Consider the following 21,493-nt stretch of genomic DNA (forward strand, 5'->3'; position numbering starts at 1 on the left):
AGGCTTCAACTAGACTCTAGGTGAGGGGGCAGCTTTTTCCTTCCCAGATGCCAGTAATTTCTTTCTACCCTGACTCAAAAATGCCTTCGCCTCCTCATTCCCTTCCCATTGCCTTTCAACTGTCTATTTCCATTTGTTTCACTTGTGGTACGTTTGAGTTTGCTAAGAGTTTAGAATTCCCTTACCTTCCTGAATATACAAGGCAAAGTTCTCTAAAGGAGCAGAACCGGTAGAATGAATACACACACACACACACACATATTAAAAGGGGACTGTGGTGGTTTGAGAGAAAATGGCTGCCAAAAGGGAGTGGCACTTTTAGGAGGTGTGGTCTTATTGGAGGAAGTGTGTCACTGTGGGGTCTGACTTTGAAATTTTTTCTCAAGCTTCACTCAGTGTGACATTCGACTTCCTGTTGCCTCTGACTGTCAGCTCCAGCACCATGTCTGCCTGCATACCTCCATGCTTACATCCACGACAATAATGGACTGAACCCTCTGAAACTGTAAGCCAGCCACCTCAATTAACCGTTTCCTTTATAAGAGTTGACGTGGTCACGATTTCTCTTCACAGCTATAAATGTTAGGAATATTTCTTAAGGCGAGCTTCTTTGCTGATGCAAATAATTCCAATCAGACAAAATTAGATAAAAGATGCCTATGTTTAATGCAGTGCTTCTGGGTGGCACCAGGAGAGCATGGTGGAGGAAGAGAGGGGGGGGGGAAAAAGGAGATGACCATGCAAAACCCAGAGACCAGCATTGTTCATTTTCTGGGCAGTAGCCTAATAGCCTGTGGAAGTGGTCCTTGTTTTTCTTTTAAAATGCTATAAAGTCCCGGCGGCAGCTGTAGGCAGGCAGTGGACTCTGGGGCAGCCAGTCCCAAGGCAAGAGATTCTTGGTCCCCGAGCAGGTGGGGCCGCAAGATCCCCGGGCGGGTCACGAGCGGTGGCTCATCCTGGGCGAGCTGGTCCCGCCATGTGGAGAGCTGGGAAAGACAGCTTGCAGCAGGTTTGGACATGTGGCGGTGAAAGGCACATAGACACAGTAGGCAGGTATAGAACTGGACATTTATTACTTAGAAGAGAGAAAGAGAGAGAGAGCCAAGAGAGAGAGAAGGAGAAGAGAAGGAGAGGAAGAGAGATAGAGAGAAGGGAGAAGAGAAAGGAGAGAGAGAGAAAGAGAGAAATGGAAAGCGAGACAGAGAGACATGTGTGCCCAGGCCAAGGGACAGAAAGAGAAGAGATTCAAGATGACGGTGAGAGGGGGGTCACTGGGAGTGGGTGTGGCTTGCCCCTTTGAAGGGCTACCAAAAGAATAACAATCCTGACCCTCCCTGGGAGGGGTCACCGCTTGGTGGGCTTTCCCAACAACTCCCAGGGGAAGAGGGCTTAAAATGGAAAATTCCTGGCCCAGTATTCTAAAGATGGGTGCCAGGGACCTGGATGAGGCTCCTGACTATAACATTCCAAGCTCTTTATATAAGGGGTGTTAGGGAGATTGGGTTGAGCTTCCAACCAAACCATCCCAGACTTCTTTGATATAGGGGGTGTCAGGGGGCTGGGGTCTTACTTCCAACCAAACATGGGCAATCCAAAGTCTCTTCTTAGTCCTTGGAGAACACCAGTCTTAGAAGCAGTGCTTGCCATTAGCTGCTGAGTACAAAAGACCCAGAGATTTTCCTGTGTGTGTGGGGAAGACTTAGTCTACCTGTCTTAGCAGGATGAGAAGATAGATTCACCGGGTGGCATCCAGAAAGCTAAAGAGGTAAAATGCCGCTTTTTGCTGTGTGGGTGGCTTTGCTAAACCCAAAGGCAAGCCTCAAGGTGGAAGGTCTTTTGTAACCATGCACAGAAAACCTTAACTAAGACAGTGATAATTAGATTGACTCACAGGATGTGGTCTGCATAGCCCAACAATGGCTGTCTCACACTGGAGAGTCCACGAGTGTAGACAGAGGTTTCTGTCCCGCCTTTTAGTCCCCCAAAAAACACACAGAAGACTACATTAATTATAAATGGATTGGTCTATTAGCTCAGGCTTTTTATTAGCTAATTCTTACATCTTAAATTAGTCCATAATTCTTGTCTGTGTTAGCCACGTGGCTTGGTACCTTTATCAGTGAGGCATTCTCATCTTGCTTCCTCTTGGTCTGGGTGAAAACTGCAGACTGAGCCTTTCCTCTTCCCAGAATTCTCCTATTCTGGTCTCCTGCCTATACTTCCTGCCTGGCTACTGGCCAATCAGCATTTTATTAAACCAATACAAGTGACAAATCTTTACAAGACCATTGTCCCACAGCATTCCCCCTTTTTTCAAAACAAAAAACTCTGAATCTAATCTCCTTTGTTTAGCTTTCTTCCTGATCATTATTCATAACAACTTGTAACCAACATGCTAAACAAAGACAAACATCCATAATCCATTTTTTGGGAATATGGGTATAGTTTTCCAGGCTACTTCCTGCTGATTGGGGGCACTGGTAATCTTATGGGGACCTAAAGAAAATTTAAGATTATGGTCAAGTTTTGACTGGAATATTCTGTGAGGCTTGATCATCTCAGCCAACAGTCTTGAGGCTGTTCTGGATATAGAACTCAGAGGAAACTCCAACAGAGGTCCTCTGAAATGTTGGATCATCTGGGCCATCTGCTCCTATCAGAGATTTTTTTTCAGTGTGTTCGTCCTTGATCAAACCTGACTTTTCTTTACCCAGAATGAGTAATTGTTTTTATTTCCTGTGGAAACAAAAGTAAAACCTCTTTTCCAAAGTAACATATCTTTTGACTTAAAATTTGAAGTCAAGACACTTTCAAAATTTATGTTGGATTAATCCAGCAGCATTTATAATCAAATGTCATTTGGCAGCTGTTTCTTCTTCCTCAGCCATCAAACAATTCAAAGATAACACAGTAGTCTCTGTGTATTTTCCATCTTTATGTGGCTCTATTTTAAACTATTTCTTTTCTTTTTATTTTTAATTTTTGTTTTTTTGAGACAGAGTTTCTCTGTGTATCTTTGACTGTCCTGGAACTCACTCTGTAGACCAGGCTGTTCTTGAACTCACAGAGATCTGCCTGCCTCTGACTTCCAAGTATTGGTATTAAAGCCCAACTATACTCTTTCTTTTTTTTTAAAAGAACTTTATCCTTTTTTTCTTTTCTCTCCCAAGCCTACTCATATTTTTAAACACACTGTAAAATGTTTAGAGGTTTTTTTTTCCTCTCTGAATCTATCTTTACTGTATATCTCTCTTTTCTGACCACATGAGTCTTTAATTTGCTAAGTGGTATGGCTAGGGTTAAAGCTATGGCTTTGACAGCTGGATCCACTCCATTCCTTAGCTTTATGAGAGTCTAGCTTCATGGCAGAGGTACTGGTGAGAACCATGTTTATTGCTACAACTCTATGAAGTTTTAAGCTCCCTGCCACCACTAAGAAGCATGTAAGTCGGCTATTCATAATCATCATTTAAGTGTTTTGTGATAGGGTCTCTTAAAAAGGCTACAAGGTTTTTGCAGCTAAAGCTGAGTCAGGAAGCCTCTCCTAAATGAAACGTGTTTATCTCTAGCAAACAGAACCCACCAGAGAAAATGCTGCTACCAAGAAGCTTAACTCTGTTCTTTTGTGTCTAGAATTACTTCCCAAACTCTCTCAGGTTTTATGTGTATATAGTTCCTGTACATTGGGCACTATTTGTAGACAGAGGTTTCTGTCCCACCTGGTCCAACAGCCATTCAGTCCCAAAGAAACACAGAAGACTACATTAATTATAAACTTGTTGGCTTATTAGCTCAGGCTTCTTATTAACTAATTCTTACATCTTACATTAGCCCATAATTCTTGTCTGCGTTAGCCACATGGCTTGGTACCTTTTAATCAGTGAGGCATTCTCATCTTGTTTCCTCTTGGTCTGGGTGACAACTGCAGACTGAGCCTTTCCTCTTCCCAGAATTCTCCTATTCTGGTCACCCCACCAATACTTCCTGCCTGGCTACTGGCCAATCAGCATTTAATTAAACCAATACAAGTGAGAAATCTTTACGGGGTACAAGGCCATTGTCTCACAGCACACGAGGCTGGATGTCTCAGCAGTCCCAGTCTGAAAACTGAAGGGTTCCTGGAAAGCTGCTGCTCTTGAATCTGCATTGGAATCTGAAGAAGTTGATTCTGATCGTGTGAAGGGATGCTGCAGCTGCAGGATAGGTGAACTTGCCAGCGAGAGTGAGGGCAAGCGGGAAGAAAGCAGAGTTCCCTTCTTCCATGTCCTTTTATGTGGACTGTCACCAGAAGATGCCACACACACATTTAAGGCGGGTCTTCCTGCTTCAAATAATCTGATCAAGAAAATCCCTCACAGGAGTGCCTAGCAGCTTGGGTTTTAGTTGATTCCAGATGCAGTCAAGTTGACAACCATGATTAGCCATCATGTTGAAACAACAAATTAAAATAGCTTATTACTATGCCTGTTAATAGATGTTTATTCAACATTTATAATTAGAGAGGTTTTGTTTGTTTATTTTGAAGTTCAGGGGACGGTCCCAGGTCTCACACATGCCAAGCAAGCTCCCTACAGCTGAGGTCTAACCCGCACCCTCTTTTTCTCCCTTCCTAGGCCTTGCTCATTGTGATGCTGTATTCTGAAGCACTTTACTTTCTTAAATATTTATTAATGGACTATTTTTATAGCCAGATATGCCTTTCAACATTTACTTCATAGACATCCTCTTGTGAAGTTTTGTTTATAGAACTGCTCAGAGAAAACGAGAACTACTCTGACCTCACAGAACTGGAGCAATCTTAACAGCAGCGGCGCAAGGTTATTTGGGATTGGGCTTTGCTGCAAAGTGATGGATTGTGTTCTGTCGTGTCTTTTGCGGCTCTGATGCTTACAGCAGTTATCTAAAAATAGATGCACGCAGATTGTCTGCAAGAGGGGATCCAGCTAGAAGAGCCCAATTCGAAGTTTGATACTAGCGGATACAAAGTGAGAATTCTTATTTTTTGACTCACATCAAGTAAGGGATGACAGGCACACCCAGTACGCCCATAACTGACACTGGTATTTACATCTGCAGATGCACGCTTCATCGTGTGGGTGCCTTCCTGGTGTTTGAGAGCTCTGTCTATTCCTGTTGTCTCCTCTGGTTCCCATTTTGGCTGAAGAGCTACAGCCTGTGCACTACGAGCATGGCCACACCCTCTCACTTCCACAGGGCTGTCTGTCTAGAATTTAAATATGCAGGTAGTTTTTTTGACTTCAGGCAGCTAACTTAAACCAGTTACTGACTGAAAAACTGTGATCCAATGTAACTGGGCATCATCCAGCACTTTCTTTGCCAAGGGAAAATGGATTTGCTCGAGTGAGCTATGCACAAATCTCTTCAGAGAGTTAGGACTTAAATTTTAGGTTGGTGAACAAAATAAATGCCATTATTATTGTTGTTATTATTGTAGGCAAGCCTATTACTTAAGAGTCATGAGGTTATTTTCTTAGATGCTATAGGTCAATTATTCTCAGTTACAATACATAGTACAGAAGGCAATTTGGGGGTGGAGTGATGCCCAGCAGTCAAGGTTTGCTCCCGGGCTCTGGTGATTCCCCAGCGACTGGCACACCTGTGGATGTCCTCTGGTCACGAGTGACTCCAGGGAACTCAACTCAACTGCACCTGCCTTACGTCACTTGTTTTCCAGTAAAGCTTTCTGTTCTTTTCTTCTCTGTAAGACTAGAGAGGCCGTTCTGGGCAAGGCCTGAATGTTTGGTGAGCATGGCAGAGCTAAAGTCGTTTCTCACGTGATGCCTGTATATGTAATACTCTCATTGTAGTTCATAAAACTGAATGATTTGTGCTAATGGACCAAAACCTGACAGCCTTTACTTTAAGCCATAGAGCGTAGCTCTGTGTCCCCAACCACCTACCCTGCCCAGTACTAGCTACTTAATGTAATTAGAGCAAGCGCACATGCCTCGTATATGGCTAACAAGCCTCAGCCCATCGTTGGACGTGTTCCCAAATTCCTAAGAAGAAACCCTGGCACCTGATATTTATTGTTGAAAGCTATGGCTTAGCTAATCTACATGCCCTTTGCGAAGTGCTGGTCAAGAGTGAAGAGCAAAGAACCAGCACAGTCACCGAGCACACAAAAGCCACAATTCATTAAGCTACAAATAATGAAGGATACTCCCCTACCCGCGTAGGACTGACCCCTGATGAATTGGACCTCATTACTCATCCAGCTGGAGGCTATGTTCTCAAGATGTCTGTGGGAGTTTGTCTAAAATCCAGGGCTCTTTGAATAGCAATTTGCACCTTTAAAACTCGCCCAGCAATTATTCTTAAGTGGCCATCTGGTATCCACCTACCCAATTGTCACCTTTAAAGGGTTATTGAGAAGTTTCAGATTTCACGTTTTTGGCACATGTATTTTCAATTACAGGCACAGGCCTTTCGCTACTAGAATCTTTTGGTGTGCCAAAAGTGGAGCACACGGTACAGCTCGATTTGGTGTTTTTCTTTCCAGTAGGGCCACAAAATAGATTTTAGGGTCACACGTTCACGGAAATGTCAAGGTCACCCTAGGGTCAATGTCATCTAACACAAAGTCCCTTTTCCTACATCCTAGACCAGCTGGTTCTTCTTCCCTGAAGTTCCATGGGTTCCACGGAGGGCCTTGGCAAAGTGGAGGATGCTTTTGCTCTCTGCTGCTTTCAAGAGAGGATCTTTTAGGATCAAAGGGAGCACTCACTCCTCCCCCAGATCATCTGTGTCCTGGGCTCACAGAAGACCATGTCTTCTTTCCCACCCTCTTTGAGATCATCCTGATGCAAGCTCCCTGTAGGTATCAAGGGAAGGGGGCCACGGGGAAGACTACAGGCTGCTCACTTGTTTCAGTGAGAACAGAAACTGGGGTTGAACAGGGAGATTCAGGTTGTATGAGTTACCCTTCTGCTGCTTGACCAAATGCCATGACCAAGGTAGCTTACCAACAAAAGTGTTGATTTGGGTTCAGGGTTCTGGAGGGAGGGATAAGAGTCCTCCACCATGGTGGGGAAGCATGGTAACGGGAACAGAAAGCTGAGAGGTCACACCCTCAATCACAAACATAAAGCAGGGAGAGGGACCTGGAAGCTTTGCTTTGGGAGATGTGTTTCCTCCAGCCTAGCCGCACCACCCAAGCCTCCCCAAAGAGTGCCAACAACCCAGCACCAAGTATTCAAATACCCAAGCCTATGGAGGACATTTCTCATTCAAACTACCATGAAGGGTTGACAAGGCAAAATCTAGAACACTGAGGAATAAGACTGTGGAATATGACCAAGCTGGATAGGGAAGAGGAGGGGCAGGGCTCTGAATAGTAAAGGCCAGCCAGCTGCACTCCCCCCCCCCCCACGAGCTCTTGAGGGGCTTATGCAAGAAAGACCACAGCTACATCTCGGTGGCTGGGATAGAGTTAGCCCCCTGCCATGATAAAACCATGAGTTGATCATGTAGCTGTGAGAACAAAGAGGAGGTAGTCTAATGAACAGATGCAAAACACCTGCACGGCGCTACCGGCGATGGCAGACAGCCCTGCCAGTAGCAGACAGTCAAGGTTGGCAGTGAGCAAACCGCAGGTCAGAGGTGGGGCAGCCACTCCTAAGTGCGTGGGGAACATATGAACAGTCTGTGATCATTTCCTTGACTGGGCCCAGGGTGAGGTCCCTCCTTTAGCTGGTGAGTTATCACAGCTCATTCTCCTGTGGTAGCTCCAGAGAGCCAAACAGTCCCACGGTAGCGAGCTCATCCTTCATCCAAGACAAGGGTGGTGATGACTTGGAAACCCCTCCTGAACTCCAGAGCATCTCCTACTTTCCCCTAATGTCTCACTTTTCTCCAGTTATCCCCAGGAAAGCCTGATTCTGCTTTTGCTCACTCCCACGAGAGTCCCTGTTCTTAGTCTGTTGGCATGAGGTGACAAACTCCAAGCCACTGTTGTGGGATGACCTTTGGTGACTGAGGTTTTTGTCAACTTGACATAAGCTAGAGTCATCTGGGAACAAAGAACTTCAACTGAGAAAATGACTTCATCAGATTGCCCCGTTAGGCAAGACTGTGGGACATTTTCTTGATTAATAATTGATGTAGGAGGGTCTAAACCATGGCAGGCATTGCCACCCCTAGGTAATTGATCCTGGGTTCTGTAAGAAACGGGCTAAGTGAGTTGTGAAGAGCAAGTCAGAAGAAGCACACTTATTCATGGCCTGTGCTTCAGTGTCTGCCTCCAGGTTCCTACCTTGAGTTCCTGCACCGTGCCCCTTTATGATAGGCTGTAAGTTCTAAGAGGAAATAAACCTTGGGCTGGAGAGGTGACTCAGTGGTTAAGAGCATTGCCTGCTCTTCCAAAGGTCCTGAGTTCAATTCCCGGCAACCACATGGTGGCTCACAACCATCTGTAATGAGGTCTGGTGCCCTCTTCTGGCCTACAGACATACACACAGACAGAATATTGTACGCATAATAAATAAATAAAAAAAGAAACCCTTTGTCCCCAAGTTGCTTTCACTCATGGTCTTTTATTACAGAAATAGATACCAAACTAGGACAATGCCTGCGAGTGTCTGGCACCCTGGGATGTGAAAGGTCCCATAGCACCCCAAATTCCTGCATCAATCCCAGGGCCCTGTGCTCTATGGCTGCACCATGCAGGAGAATTTTCAAAGAAGGTTTCCTCTTGGCTGCTCGGCACTGAAATCTCTTCCTAGTATTCAGGGACTATTCCATCTTTTGAGTGTGTTGGGAGAACGAACCCATATCCCACTATGGAGGCTGAATCCAGGCAAATGGGGCAGCTTCCAACCATTTAAATAGCTGCTCACTCTTTATTCCACCTTCTTTCCTTTCTATAAAAGGGCCTGGGCACATGGTGGTGGCTCCTTCATCAGCTGGACCAGTCTGGGGGCTGAACTGAGATCTGCCTGAGGACCAGCAGGATGCTCCTCCCAGCAGTGAGAGTAGAGATCATTGCAGGTATGAGGGACTTGGGAGAAGGGGTGATGGCAGCCTGCCTCATCCATCCCAGGTGTGTGCCCACCATCCCTGCCCCTGCAGTTCTCACAGTGGTTCTGCACACTGCATCCCAAAGGTCTATTCTGCTTAAGCCAGGGGAGACAGCTTGTGATGCCCGTGGCCCAGAATCTGACTGGTTGTACACAGCATAGTGCATGAGTAAGCTTTCTGCTTTGAAGCTTGAGTTGGGGGGTTCCTCAGATCATCTCCCGACTTGTCACCTAGGTGACCTCAGCATTCATTTTCAGAAAATGGCATTGCAGATTGGTTCTGGCTTCATCGAAATGTCCATTAGTTAAGTCAATTTGTCCGGTAATTATATCTTGTATTTGTTTATTTGTTTGGAATGTCTTAACAAATGACCCCAGAGCGGGTGGATTTTACAGCAGAAATTTGTATTGTCATAGTTTTTGAGGTTGGGAATATGAAATCAAGATGACGGCAGACCTGGCTTATTTTTAGGCATTTCTGAATGGCTTTCAGATGTTCTTCCTGCCATGGTGTTTTACCCATCCCATTCCCAGTGTCCTTCCCCTAATCTCTTCTTGCAAGGTCATTGGTTCTATTGCTTCTATTTAGTCATAGGACTTTATTTTGATTCATTTGACTCATTTAAAGGCCCTGTCTCCAAATGTAGTTATGTTATTCTAAAGAACTGGAAGTTGGGAATTTTCAGGGACAAACATTTTGTCTATAAATGTCATGATAAGTAGAGAGCATTGTTGTTGGAGGCCGCTTTTTTGTTCCTGGATGCCCAGACCAGGAAATAACCACTCAGAAACTATATTATTTATAATACTGTTTGCTCAATAGCTTAAGCATATTGCTAGCTTGCTCTCATATCCTAAACTAACCCATCTCCATTAATCTGTGTATTGCCATATCGCTGCGGCTTACCAGGTAAAGTTCTGTCCGGCGTCTGTCTCTGGCGGGGCTACATGGCTTCTCCTGACTCCGCCTTCTTTCTCCCAGCATTCAGTTTAGGTTTCCCGCCTAGCTCTTCTCTGCCCTATCACAGGCCAAAGCAGTTTCTTTATTCATTAACCAGTAAGAGCAACACATATACAGAAGGACCTCCCACACCACAGTATCTGATATGCTGAAGCTTCCAGTTGACTCTAAACATTGCTGCTACTCTTTATGTAGGTAAGACTCATACCTGGGAGAAGGTTGTGGAAGGCCTGCCTCTTCCACATGTGTTATCATGGCTGCAGGGCTGTGCCTGGGTGGCGGGGATGTGCGGATGCGATTGTCCTTTCTCGCCTTGATGACAGTACAGGAGCACATTAGTGGGCGGAGTCTCACCCACAGTGGAAGGCTGGGCACTAGCCAGCTGCTCTCCTTTGCTTTGTCCTTACTGGTTTGCACCCTCTCTGGCTTGTCAGGAAGAGGGAGGTAAGGTAGCACAGCTTCCTCCATGGTGCTGTCTCTGGACATGTGGAGCCGGAGAGTTCTCACTGTCCAGCGTGCTACCTGAATGATGGCTAGGTGTGCTGGTTCACAGGAGACCTATTTCCCCATAGGCTCCAGTATTTGGACATTCAGCTCCCAGTTGGCAGCACTGTTTGGGGTAGGTTTAGGGGTGGTCTTGTTGGAGTACATATGTCCCTGGAATCAGGCCTTGAGAGCTTAAACCCTGGATCTACTGATCTACTTCGTTCACTCCTTTGCACGCTCTCTCTCTCTCTCTCTCTCTCTCCCTCTCTCTTCCTCTCCCTCCCTCCCTCTCTCTCCCTCTCCCTCTCTCTCTCCTCCTCTCCCTCTCCCTCCCTCCCTCCCTCCCTCCCTCTCTCTCTCTCTCTCCCCCTCCCTTCCTCCCTCCCTCCCTCCCTCTCTCTGTCTCTCCCTCTCCCTCACTGCCTCCCTCCCTCTCCCCTTCCCTTCCTCCCTCCCTCCCCCCCCTCTCCCTCTCCCCTCCCTCCCTCTCTCTCTCTCTCTCTCTCTCTCTCTCTCTCTCTCTCTCTCTCTCTCTCTCTCTCTCTCTCTCTCCCTCCCTCCTTTGTGCTTGCATTTGATGATACTTTTTTTCTCTACAGTTATGGAGCCAGTCCTGGAACTTGCTCTGTAGACTAGGCTGGCCTCAAACTCCCAGAGATCTGCCTGCCTCTGCTTCCCAAGTGCTGAGATTAAAGGCATGCGCCACCACCGCCTGGCTGATGATGGGAATTTTTAATATTCCCCATCCCATCCTGCTGTCATGCCTACTACAATGGACTCCTTGCTCGGGAACTGTAAGCCAAAGTCAACGCTTCCTTCCCTAATTTGCCTAGTCGTTGTGTTTTATTGCGACAGAAAAGCAGCTAATACATTGTGTATCTAGGACTGGAATAGAGTAGCCAGGTGCACAGGGCAGATGCCAGTGGGAAAGCCGGTGTCTCTGATGCTGGTTCCTTTATTCTGGCTGTGTTACCTGTCCTGGGGAATTACACAGAAGCTCCTCTTCACCCAGGCCTAGGAAAGATTTCCAACAAGTCCAGCAAGGTGATGCAGGGAGCTTTTGTGTGTGTGTGTGGGGGGGGGGGTTGCTTCCAGGAGCATGGTTCACTGAGGCAATTGCAGCGCTGAAAGAAACCCAACCCAGCATGAGAATTGTAAACCATACCCTGGAGGCCCCTGCAGGCACAGGATGAGGAAGAGGCTCCCCTCGCCCTACTGTTCAGTAATTGTTCACTGCTACAGACCTTAGGGAGGGTCCTGGTGGGTATCGAAGGTTTCTTGTGCATATGTTGAGTCTGGGAGTCTCCAGAAGGGAATGCTTCTATGGTTCTATGAGAAACAGCTACAGAGTAATCCTGCAGAGAATAGCAGGTAATGCTGGCATCTCTCTTGTGCCATTGGCCTCCCTGGTCTGACTGGACCTTCTGACCTCATTTGTCAATCTCTTCAGCTCAGCCCTGGAGGGCTAGCCTGAGAGCTGGAGAGTCTTCTTGGTGATGCCTGAGACGGGTGGGACAATTTGTAGGCAAGAGGCCGCTAGTTAGTTCCTGGCCACCCGGCTAGCTTAGACCTGAAAGAATCACACAGAAACTGTATTAATTAAATCACTGCTTGGCCCATTAGTTTTAGCTTCTTATTGGCCAACTCTTATACTAATTTAACCCATTTCTATTAATCTGTGTATATGGTCACGTGGCTGTGACTTACTGGGTAAAGTTCCCAGCATCTATTTCCGGCGGCTCCATGGCTTCTCTCTAACTCTGCCCTTCTTTCTCCCAGCATATGGCCTAGCTTCCCCTGCCTAGTTCTGGTCTTCCCTGCCATAGGCTCAAAGCAGTTCTTTATTCATTAACCAATAAAAGCAACACACAGACAAGATCTTCCCACATCAAATTTGTATTTCTTTTACTTCTTTTCTGTCTTCTGGTGAGGAAAAACTCTTGCAGACAAGCACATTCACTGGAGACATGGAAGGCAAATCAGGAGCAAATTACAAAGTACTTGTGATTCCACATTCCCTGTTTCTTAAAACAGGCTGAAGATACAATGGTGCTCACTGGAGTCCCACTGCTCTGTGTGACAACCCGAGATCGTGTTGGAAAGCAGGCTGTAAATAAGAGTCCCTCTGGCATTTCCAGATGCCTGACCTCTGCCCAGGTCTCTGCCCTCTTGGGATAAATGCTGCTCACATACACCCACATCCACTCCTGCTGTGGGTAGTTCTACCAAATGACAGCATCGCCGAGCCTCTCAGAATGCTTAACGTACTCCAGATGTGCTTGATGTGCAGTCTGGATGCAGAGCTGTTTGTGTTTCACCGGAAAACACACTGTCAAAAAGATGTGCAGTTCACTCAGTTTCAGACTGAGGATTTGAAATCAAATGTCACAGTTCAATTAGGAGGGATCTCAGAACATCAGGTATGGCTGGAGGTGGTGCATTACCATAGAAACTGGAAGCTTTTGAGCCACAAAAAGTAAAATAATTGCGATCCTATTATCCCAGAATTGTGAAAATGCAGTGTTCATAGGAATCTATCTATCTGCCTGCCTGCCTGTCTGTCCGTCCGTCCATTCATCTGTCTTTCTGTCTGTCTGTCTTTCTACCTATTCTCTACTATCAACTTATCTTCTATATAAATAAGAAAGTATACATTTAAAAATACTGTGATAAGTTATTTGATAAAACCTAAAACCTTAAGGCTATTGGAGGAAATTAAAAAGAAACCTAAAAAATAGTTAATCTGCTTCATTTCAAATAAATTCACGGGAAAAGGGGTGAAAGGATAAGGGAAATGGGGTGTGGAGCCCCATTCTGGAGAAAAGCAGGACTTCTTAGAGTGAGAATGCTGTTATTATATCTTTCAAATTATTGCTATTATTATTATTTTGGGGAAGGTTGAGACAGGGTTTCTCAGTGTGACCTTGGCTGTCCTGGAACTCACTCTGTAGACCAGGCTGGACTCAAACTCACAGAGATCCACCTGCCTCTGCCCCCCAAGTGCTGGGATTAAAGGCGTGTGCCACTATCACCTAGCTTTTAAAAAATTATTTTTGCATGTTGAAACCAACATGCATAAAAGTGTGAATGCATGTTTTAACAAACAATTATGAACCAGCAGTCTTGCTCAAGGCAGAGAGTGAGAATGTTCCAGGGCTCTGATGCACAGATGTGTCATTTCCAGTCACAAATCTGCCTCCTTTCTAATATACGATTGTCCTTGTTTCATAGACATTATTTCCGTTGTTTTGACTTTTACTTATCAAAACTATGGTGTAGAATCTTATAGAAAGTTTTTTAAAGCAAAGATTCTTTATCTTTAAATATTTTATTACTTAAATAAACAAGATTTCATTTTTTATTTTCTGTGTATCTGTATGGACTTGACTGTGTGCACCACGTGTGTGCTGGGATCTCTGGAGGCCAGAACAAGGTGTCGGGTCCCTTACAACTGGAATTACAGGCTCTGTGAGCCATTTGGTGTGGGTGCTGGGAACTAAACCCAGGTCCTCTCTAAGAGCAGCAAGTGCTCTTAACCACGTAGCTGCCTCTCCAATCCTTATTACATTATTTATATAAGACTTGGGGATTGTGAACCACAGAGTACTTGTGGAAGTCAAAGGACAACTTTCAGGGATTATTTCTCTCCTTCCCCAGTGTCCCGAGTATCAAACTCAGGTCGTTATGCTGGGTGACAAGGAACTTCATCTTCTGAGCCATCTCACCGGGCCTAGAAATATTTTTGCATATATAAAGTTCAAATAATTAGCATTCAGTTTGGTGAGTTTTGACAAATGGAAACCCAGGACCTCATGAATATGTAAAATATTTCAACCACTCCAGAATGTTCCTTCTTGCCTTCCTTTGGTCAGTCTCCACAGAATGGACATTAGCATAACTCTGACTTTTCTTAACTATAAAGTCCATCTGCCATTGTCTAGCTGCATGTGGCTTAACCTTGCAGTGACTTTTCTGATACTTGTGGAGACATGGCGACTAGGGACCGATGCCGAGGCAGGAGGTAGCTTCCTGTGTGTGGTAATGGGACAGATCCACAGTAGAGACTACAGGCTGGCCACACGGAGAGCCTCGCCTAGTTAACAGCCAGAAAGGCACCCACTAGAACAGGTTGAAGCCAGCAATGCTTGCAAGTTTGGAGAGCAGATTCAGGTCAGAGTTAGTGGCCAGCAGATAGCCAAGGTCCGCAGCTACTGAAACAGAAGTTAGAGAAGGACAACCATGCCCTAAGTGGGTGAGCAGCATGTGGATGTCACATGATCATCTCCCTGGTGGGGTCAGAAGAAAATATACTGTAAAACCCCTAACTGGCTTGACTTGTGATAGGCTCAGAGATTTTTTTTTAAATTTTCAATTTATTTATTCTATTTTTATGTTTATGGGTATATGGATGTTTTGCTTGCACGTATGTTGTATGTCATGTGTGCCTGGTGCCCACAGAGGTCAGAAGTGGCTCTTCAATCCTCTGGAACTGAAGTTACAAATAGTTATGAACTGCTATGTGCTTGCTGGGAATAGAGCCAACATCCTCTGCAAGCACAATTGCTCTCAGCCTTTGAGCCATCTCTCCAGCCCCAAGCTCCGAGATTTAGGCAGTGTCAATAGGAACCAGCTCAACACTTGCGGTTTCTGCTGTAAGTCCTATTAAAAAGACCTAGACTAACAACTTAGCTGCTTTCCTTCTCTTTGGACCCTCCTGATCTCTGGAGTTTCTTTTATATTTCCTTAAATTCTCTTAAAAAAAAAAACCCAAACCCTTGTTTTCACATCACTCGTTCCCATTTGTGCATGGTTTTAATTATTATCAGTGTGGGACAACAAACTCAAGGGCCAAAAGTCACGTTGACTTTTGGTGACCAGTGACTTTCCAGCACTCTTAGTCTCTGGGCTAAGAGTGTTCCCATCACTCTCAAAGGTCTATATCCCTGCCACCTGGCCACAGTGTTATATGTGTCACTTTTCTGTCGTGAACACTGCGTAAGGCAACTGAAGGAAGAGTTTTTTGCGCTTATAGTTCCAGAGGGCGGGAGTCCATCATGGAATAGAGGTATTAGCAGCATGAGGAAGGCATGGCAATGGGAGCAGGAAGTTGAGAGCTCACTTCCTCAGCAGTAAGCTGAAGCAGAGAGAGGAAACAGGAAGTAGAGTGAGGTTGTATCCTCTCAAAGCCCACCCCCAGTGACCTACTTCCTCCAGTCAGGCCAGACTTCTGAAGCCTTCCACAGCATTGCCAACAGTAGGGGGAAATCACATGTTCAAATGCCTGAGCCTAGGGAAAGCATTTCTTATTTGAATCCAGATTCACATGCAGGCTAGGGTAAGAGTCTACCTCCAAGACACTCCATAGCCCATAGATACCTACTTTCGCATCTGGGTTAAAGGTGCCTTCAAGAGTCATCTGTGTTGCTGTCTGAATCCAGCCTTTGTCTTTCCTTGTGGCTGAGCATAGCGGTCACGGCATGGTCCTTGCTGATTTTTATTCCTTCTCTTAATTCTCCCGTTAATGGATAGTTGAGTTGTTTCCTGTTTTCCTGTTTGGACTGTTATGGTTAAGGGGTTGTAAACACTTTTCTACATGTCCTTTTGTGAATGTGATGCTTTGGTTTTTCTGTGGGTAGACTTTCGTAGACCTGTGGGAGCAATGGGTGGTAGATATGTGTTTGGTCTGTAAGAAACTCCTAAACAAACTTGCCAAGGAAGTAGGATGGCTTCACCTTTCTGCCCAGGACTCCACTTCCTCCCGAATACTGCTATTGCCAGTCTTTGTAACAGGTGTGGAGTGATGGCTCATGACCATGAACAATTCTTTTTTTTTGTTTTTTTTGTTTTTCCAGACAGGGTTTCCCTGTAGTTTCTAGAGCCTGCCCTGGAACTAGCTCTTGTAGACCAGGCTGGCCTCGAACTCAGAGATCCACCTGCCTCTGCCTCCCGAGTGCTGGGATTAAAGGCATGCGCCACCACCGCCCAGCCCATGAACAAGTTTTACACATTTTTTTGTTCCTGTCTCCATCCACTTTGGTGGAACATCTATCTATTAACATATAAAAGGAAACCTCCCTCCTCATCGTATGAAGTACAGATAATAATAATGCTAAAACTGCTGCAGGAAATGAGGCAGATTGGGGAATGGGAGTAAGGGAGAAGTGTCCTTCCAACACATCCACTGAGGATGCTCTCTTTAGGAAAGTTTTTTTTTTATCAGAAATAAGAGAATGAACTACAGTCATGAACAATATAAAGATCTGAAGGGGGAGAAACCATAAGGCATAGCTGCTTCAGGGGACGGGGTGGAGAGGTTGCCTAGTCAGGTAGATGAATGAGGACGTCTGATTCTGTCTTTCAATGCTCACACAGACATTGCCTTGTTCCACTGGCCTGTATTTGGAGATGGTTTTTTTTGGGGGGGGAGGGGCAGAGGTCATTGACTAGACTTGACAAACTCTCTTACCAAGGGGAAGCTTGTCTTGGTTCCTGCAGACTCTCAAAACAGTGTCCAAAGAGGGGAGCTCCAGCAGCTGGTTAAAGGTGTCTCATGGTTGTAGGGCATATCTATACCGATTAAATTTTCCTTTATATTTTGTGGTTGGGTGCCAAACCCAGGGTCTTGCCCATGCGGTCTGCCTGTTCCGGGTCTTGTACATAGGGCATGCTTGTTCTACCACTGAGCTACGACACCAGCTCCACACAGAATTCTGAATGGAGGAGTGGGGATGTTTTAGAAATGATATGTTCCCTCCCTGCACTGCTCAGATATCTCTGGGAGAAAAGTAGTGGCGTCTCTCGCCCTCAACTCAGAGCTCTCTAGGGCAAAGAACAAAGGACAAAGAAAATACAGACAGGACAGGGTGGCCAACCCTGGAATGTAACCCATATTCTAGTTCTTTCAGGTCTAAGTTAGCTCTCAAACACATCACAGACGAACCAGGACTGGTCACATTGTGTGCGGACACAGATGAAGGTCCGAATCTCCCAATCTTCCTGAGGCTTAGACCCTTTCCAGGGAGGTTGGACCTCCTGGCCACTCGGGTTTGATACAGCCTGCTCCAAGATTGAGATCTTTGCTTCTAGAGCTGAGAGCTAGAGGAAAAAGAAACCTTCACAGTCTTGCTTGGGAGGGGGGCAAGCATGGCGCCTCAGCTGGGATTTGAGGTTTGTCCATCCTGCCTGGACATTAAGTCCCAAATCACCACAGGAAACTGGAGACTGTACCACATCTCACAGGCTTCCCTGGGGACTTCCCAGCTGTGGCTGAGGAAAAGGAGTGTGGGAGGAAGCTTGCTCTCTTGCAGATGGTGGACACAGCAGGACAAAGAGGTCGGCGAAACCCTACTGTGAATTCAGTGAGGCGCTACTGTGCTCATACTTTCGTTTCCAGGGCGACATTGTCCGAACCATCCACCCTCTACAGTTCTTAAAAGTTACAAGCTTTACCACGCGTAGTTCTGAAGGGAAAAGGCTTTTCCTCTTTATTCTTGGTGTTTTGGGGGTGGATATTTACAAAACGAATACCACAGAGTTGGATATATCCAGAGAAATGGCTCCTGTGGCCAGGCGGGATAACATGTCTGCTCCGTGTGGAACAACCTGCTCACGCGTGTTGTAACAGCATTTAAATTGGGCGCTCTCGGTGAATTTCCAGTATTCGTACAACACTGTAACACGGTCCTTCTGCTGAACTTGTGATGCCCATGCTAATCCCCGCTACTACAGGCGGCTCTGCCTGTGCCCCTCACCCTCTCTGTTTTATCCTTTTCTCTTCTTGTCCCGGGTGATCACATTTTTAAAATGTATTGTATTGTTTGTTTGTTTGCTTGCTTATTTATTCATTCGTCCATTTATTATTTATTTATTTATTTATTTATGCATGTGGAGGCAGAGGATACCTTGTAGGAGTTGATGCTCTTTGGGTCTGAGGAATAAAACTCAGTTTTCAGGCTTGGTGACAAGTGCCTTCTCTCTGAGCCCTGATAACCACAGCCTCACTCTATTAGAGTTTGCTTTCTTCTACATATAAATGAGAATGTGTGGTATTTTTTCTCTTCTGTGGCTTATTTAACCTAACATATTGTCCGCTGTTTCTTTTCTTCTGTTAGATGCAGGGTCTCTTTTGTAAAGATTGAATGGTATTCTGTTACACAGATCTGAACCAGTGTATAATATAATTTATAAAAAATAAATTATATCATAAATAATTTATAAATTTATAAATAATAAATTATATCATTTATTTTTCTGTCTACCATTTATCAATCATCTATTATCTATCATCTATCTCTTATCTGTTTTTCTATCATGTATTTAGCTACATACCTATTATTTGCATATTATTTATCTATCATCTGTCTGTCTGTCTGTCTATCTGTCTAGTATCACTATCATTATCTATGTATATATCTACTTTCTCCAAACAGAAGAATTTCTGGGTGCGAAACTCCATTCATATCTCATGCAGGTACAAATGACCATGTTCTAGGAAGCTGTCCTTTGGTTTTCAACACGTGTTGTGCATGAGAGACAAGTGCTATTATATGTGACATCTAAATTACAGAACGAACTCACACTGAAGAAGTAGAAAGACATGGTTGTAGGAGGAAATGACATTGAAGACAACTTCTCCTGGCCTCAGGTGGAAATGCTTGTTACAGCCCGAACAGGGAGCCGAATGTGTCAATCCCAGAAAAGACACGGGCTCCACAAGACTTTGAGAAAGAAGCCCAACGGCTGGAAAACATTCTTCTGGTTAATGACCACTCTTTTGCAGAAGATTTAGGGCCTATTAACAGGAAGCGGGCCATAAAATATATACAGCTTCTAGGACCAGGGGTTGAATAGCTCCAGGGACAACTTAAATGATGACAGTAGACTTTCCTACATAAAATGTGATTTTTCTCCAGTTACTGGTGATGCTGAAAATGTGGCCTCCAGAAAGGAGTTGGTTCAAAAACGTAGTTCATGGTGATTGATAGGGTGAAGTGAAAGAAATTAGAAAGATGGAGTTTGAATAATGAATATGCAAATGACATTGTCCTCTAGGGAAACAAATGGAGGACAGAATGAAACCAGGCTGAAAGTGTGTTTAAAGATCGCTGGGAACTTCTGTGTGTTTGGGACTCACCTGTGTGCAGTCACTTCTGTTTACCTGGGTTTCTGGGCAGTGTGGCCCCTGCAATGGGAGGACCCAAGTGACTCCTCCTTTGTCACCTTAGGGACTTATCTAAAGGAGTAGGATCCAGCAACAACCCATGGCACACCCACATTGCAGAACAGGTAAGAATGTATGTATTTGATTAAAAGGGGGCTTGTTAGACTGGCTTATCTGATACCGGTTGGGTAGACTGACCATGATTATCTATATTCTACAGTTGCCTCAGAAGTCCCGATCCAGTGCTGCAAGCCTGGAAGCTGGAGAACTGCTGACTTCTAATCCCCATGGGAAGCTGGAAGAAAGCATGAAGTTGGACATCAGGGGAGGATGGTAGCAGATATGACAGATGTACTCACAGAAGAAGGAAAAGGAGAAGGAGGAGGAGAAGAAAGAGGAGAAGGGGAGAAGGAAGAGGAGAAGAATGGATGAGGAAAGGAGAGGAGAAGGAAGAGGAGAAGAAGGAGACGGAGGAGCGAGAAGGAGGAGAAGAAGAAGGAGGAGAAGAAGAAGAAAGAAGAAAGAAGAGGAAGAGGAGAAGAAAGAAGAAGAGGAGAAGGAGAAGAAGACGAGAAGGAGAAGGAGAAGGAAGAGGAGAAGGAGAGAAGAAGAAGAAAGAGGAGAAGGGGGAGAAGAAGGAAAGAGGAGAAGAAGCAAGAGGAGACGAAGGAGAAAGAAGAGGAGACGAAAGAGAAAAGGAGAGAAGGAGGAGAAGAAGGAGGAGAAGGAGGAAAAGAAAGAGAAGAAGGAAGAGGAGGAGGAGAAGAAGAGGGAAGAGGAGAAGGGAGGAGAAGGAGGAAGAGGAGAAAGGCGGAGACGAAGAGAGGAGAAAGGAGAAGAAGGAAGGGGAGAAGGAGAAGGAGAAGGAGGACAAGAACAACAAACAAGGAGGAAAAGGAGAAGAAGAAGAAGGCAGAAAGGTGACCCCCTTCTTTTTTTTTTTTTTTTTTTTTGGACTATAAGTAGTCTCTTTTCTCATTGCTGTGACTAAATACCTGTTAAGAGCACCTTAAGGATGGGATAACTCATAGTTTTGACAGCACATCTACCGCTGCAGGGAAGGCATGGAGGCAGGAGCGTGAGGCAGCTGGTCATGTTGCATCTGCAGTCAAGTAACAGAGAGAGAGGGGGGGGAGGGAGGGAGGGAGGGAGGGAGGGAGGGAGGGAGGGAGAGAGAGAGGAACATTGGTCTTCAGCTCCCTTTCTCCATTTTATTTAGTTCAGGACCCCAGACCAAGCGATGGTATCACCCACACTTAAGATGTGTTGTTCCACTTCACTGAACCTAATCTAGAAAATTCCTCACAGCTGTGCCCAGAGACTTGTTTCCATGGGATTCTAGATCCCATCAAGTTGACAATCAAGATTAATGCCGATTGAAAGGTGCTGCCCATGTTTAGGGTTAGTCTCTTTGGAAAGGTCCTTGCAGACATAGCCCTGTGCCTCCAATACTGATTTTAAATCCAGAGAAGTTGACAGTTGAGATGAACCATCATGAGCTGGAACCTAGAGCATCCATCCTTCCCCACCTCAGCTCTGTAGACACTTCTTAGAGCCTCCTTAAAGATACCCCATGACATGAGCAGTGGACTTGTTCCAAAGCTGTGGCCAGAGAGTGGAGCCTTTTCACCCTCTGTCCTTCCTGCCAAATAAACCAAGGTCAACGAAGCTTGCAAATGAACAGCATCCTAAAGTTTCATACTATTTGGTGAGATTCTCACTGTTGGCAGTTGAAAGGAAGAATATGCATATTCTGAATATATACGTATGTATTTATGGAGAATTCATGGACTTCAGTGTGTCGATTCAGTCATTTCTTTTTCCTTTGAAAAATTCAAATCGACACAG

General features: G+C 45.2%; 1 long non-coding RNA gene across 1 annotated transcript; it reads left to right on the forward strand.

Moving 5' to 3' along the window:
- The first annotated feature begins 463 nt into the window (after window positions 1-463).
- LOC119821648 lies at window positions 464-20,084 on the forward strand. Its single transcript, XR_005286641.1, has 3 exons — window positions 464-505; window positions 8,892-9,009; window positions 19,866-20,084. It is a non-coding gene; the product is annotated as an uncharacterized LOC119821648 (long non-coding RNA).
- The last annotated feature ends 1,409 nt before the right edge of the window (window positions 20,085-21,493 follow it).

Source organism: Arvicola amphibius, chromosome 8 (genome assembly GCF_903992535.2).
Source record: "Arvicola amphibius chromosome 8, mArvAmp1.2, whole genome shotgun sequence".
Taxonomy (NCBI): Eukaryota; Metazoa; Chordata; class Mammalia; order Rodentia; family Cricetidae; genus Arvicola; species Arvicola amphibius.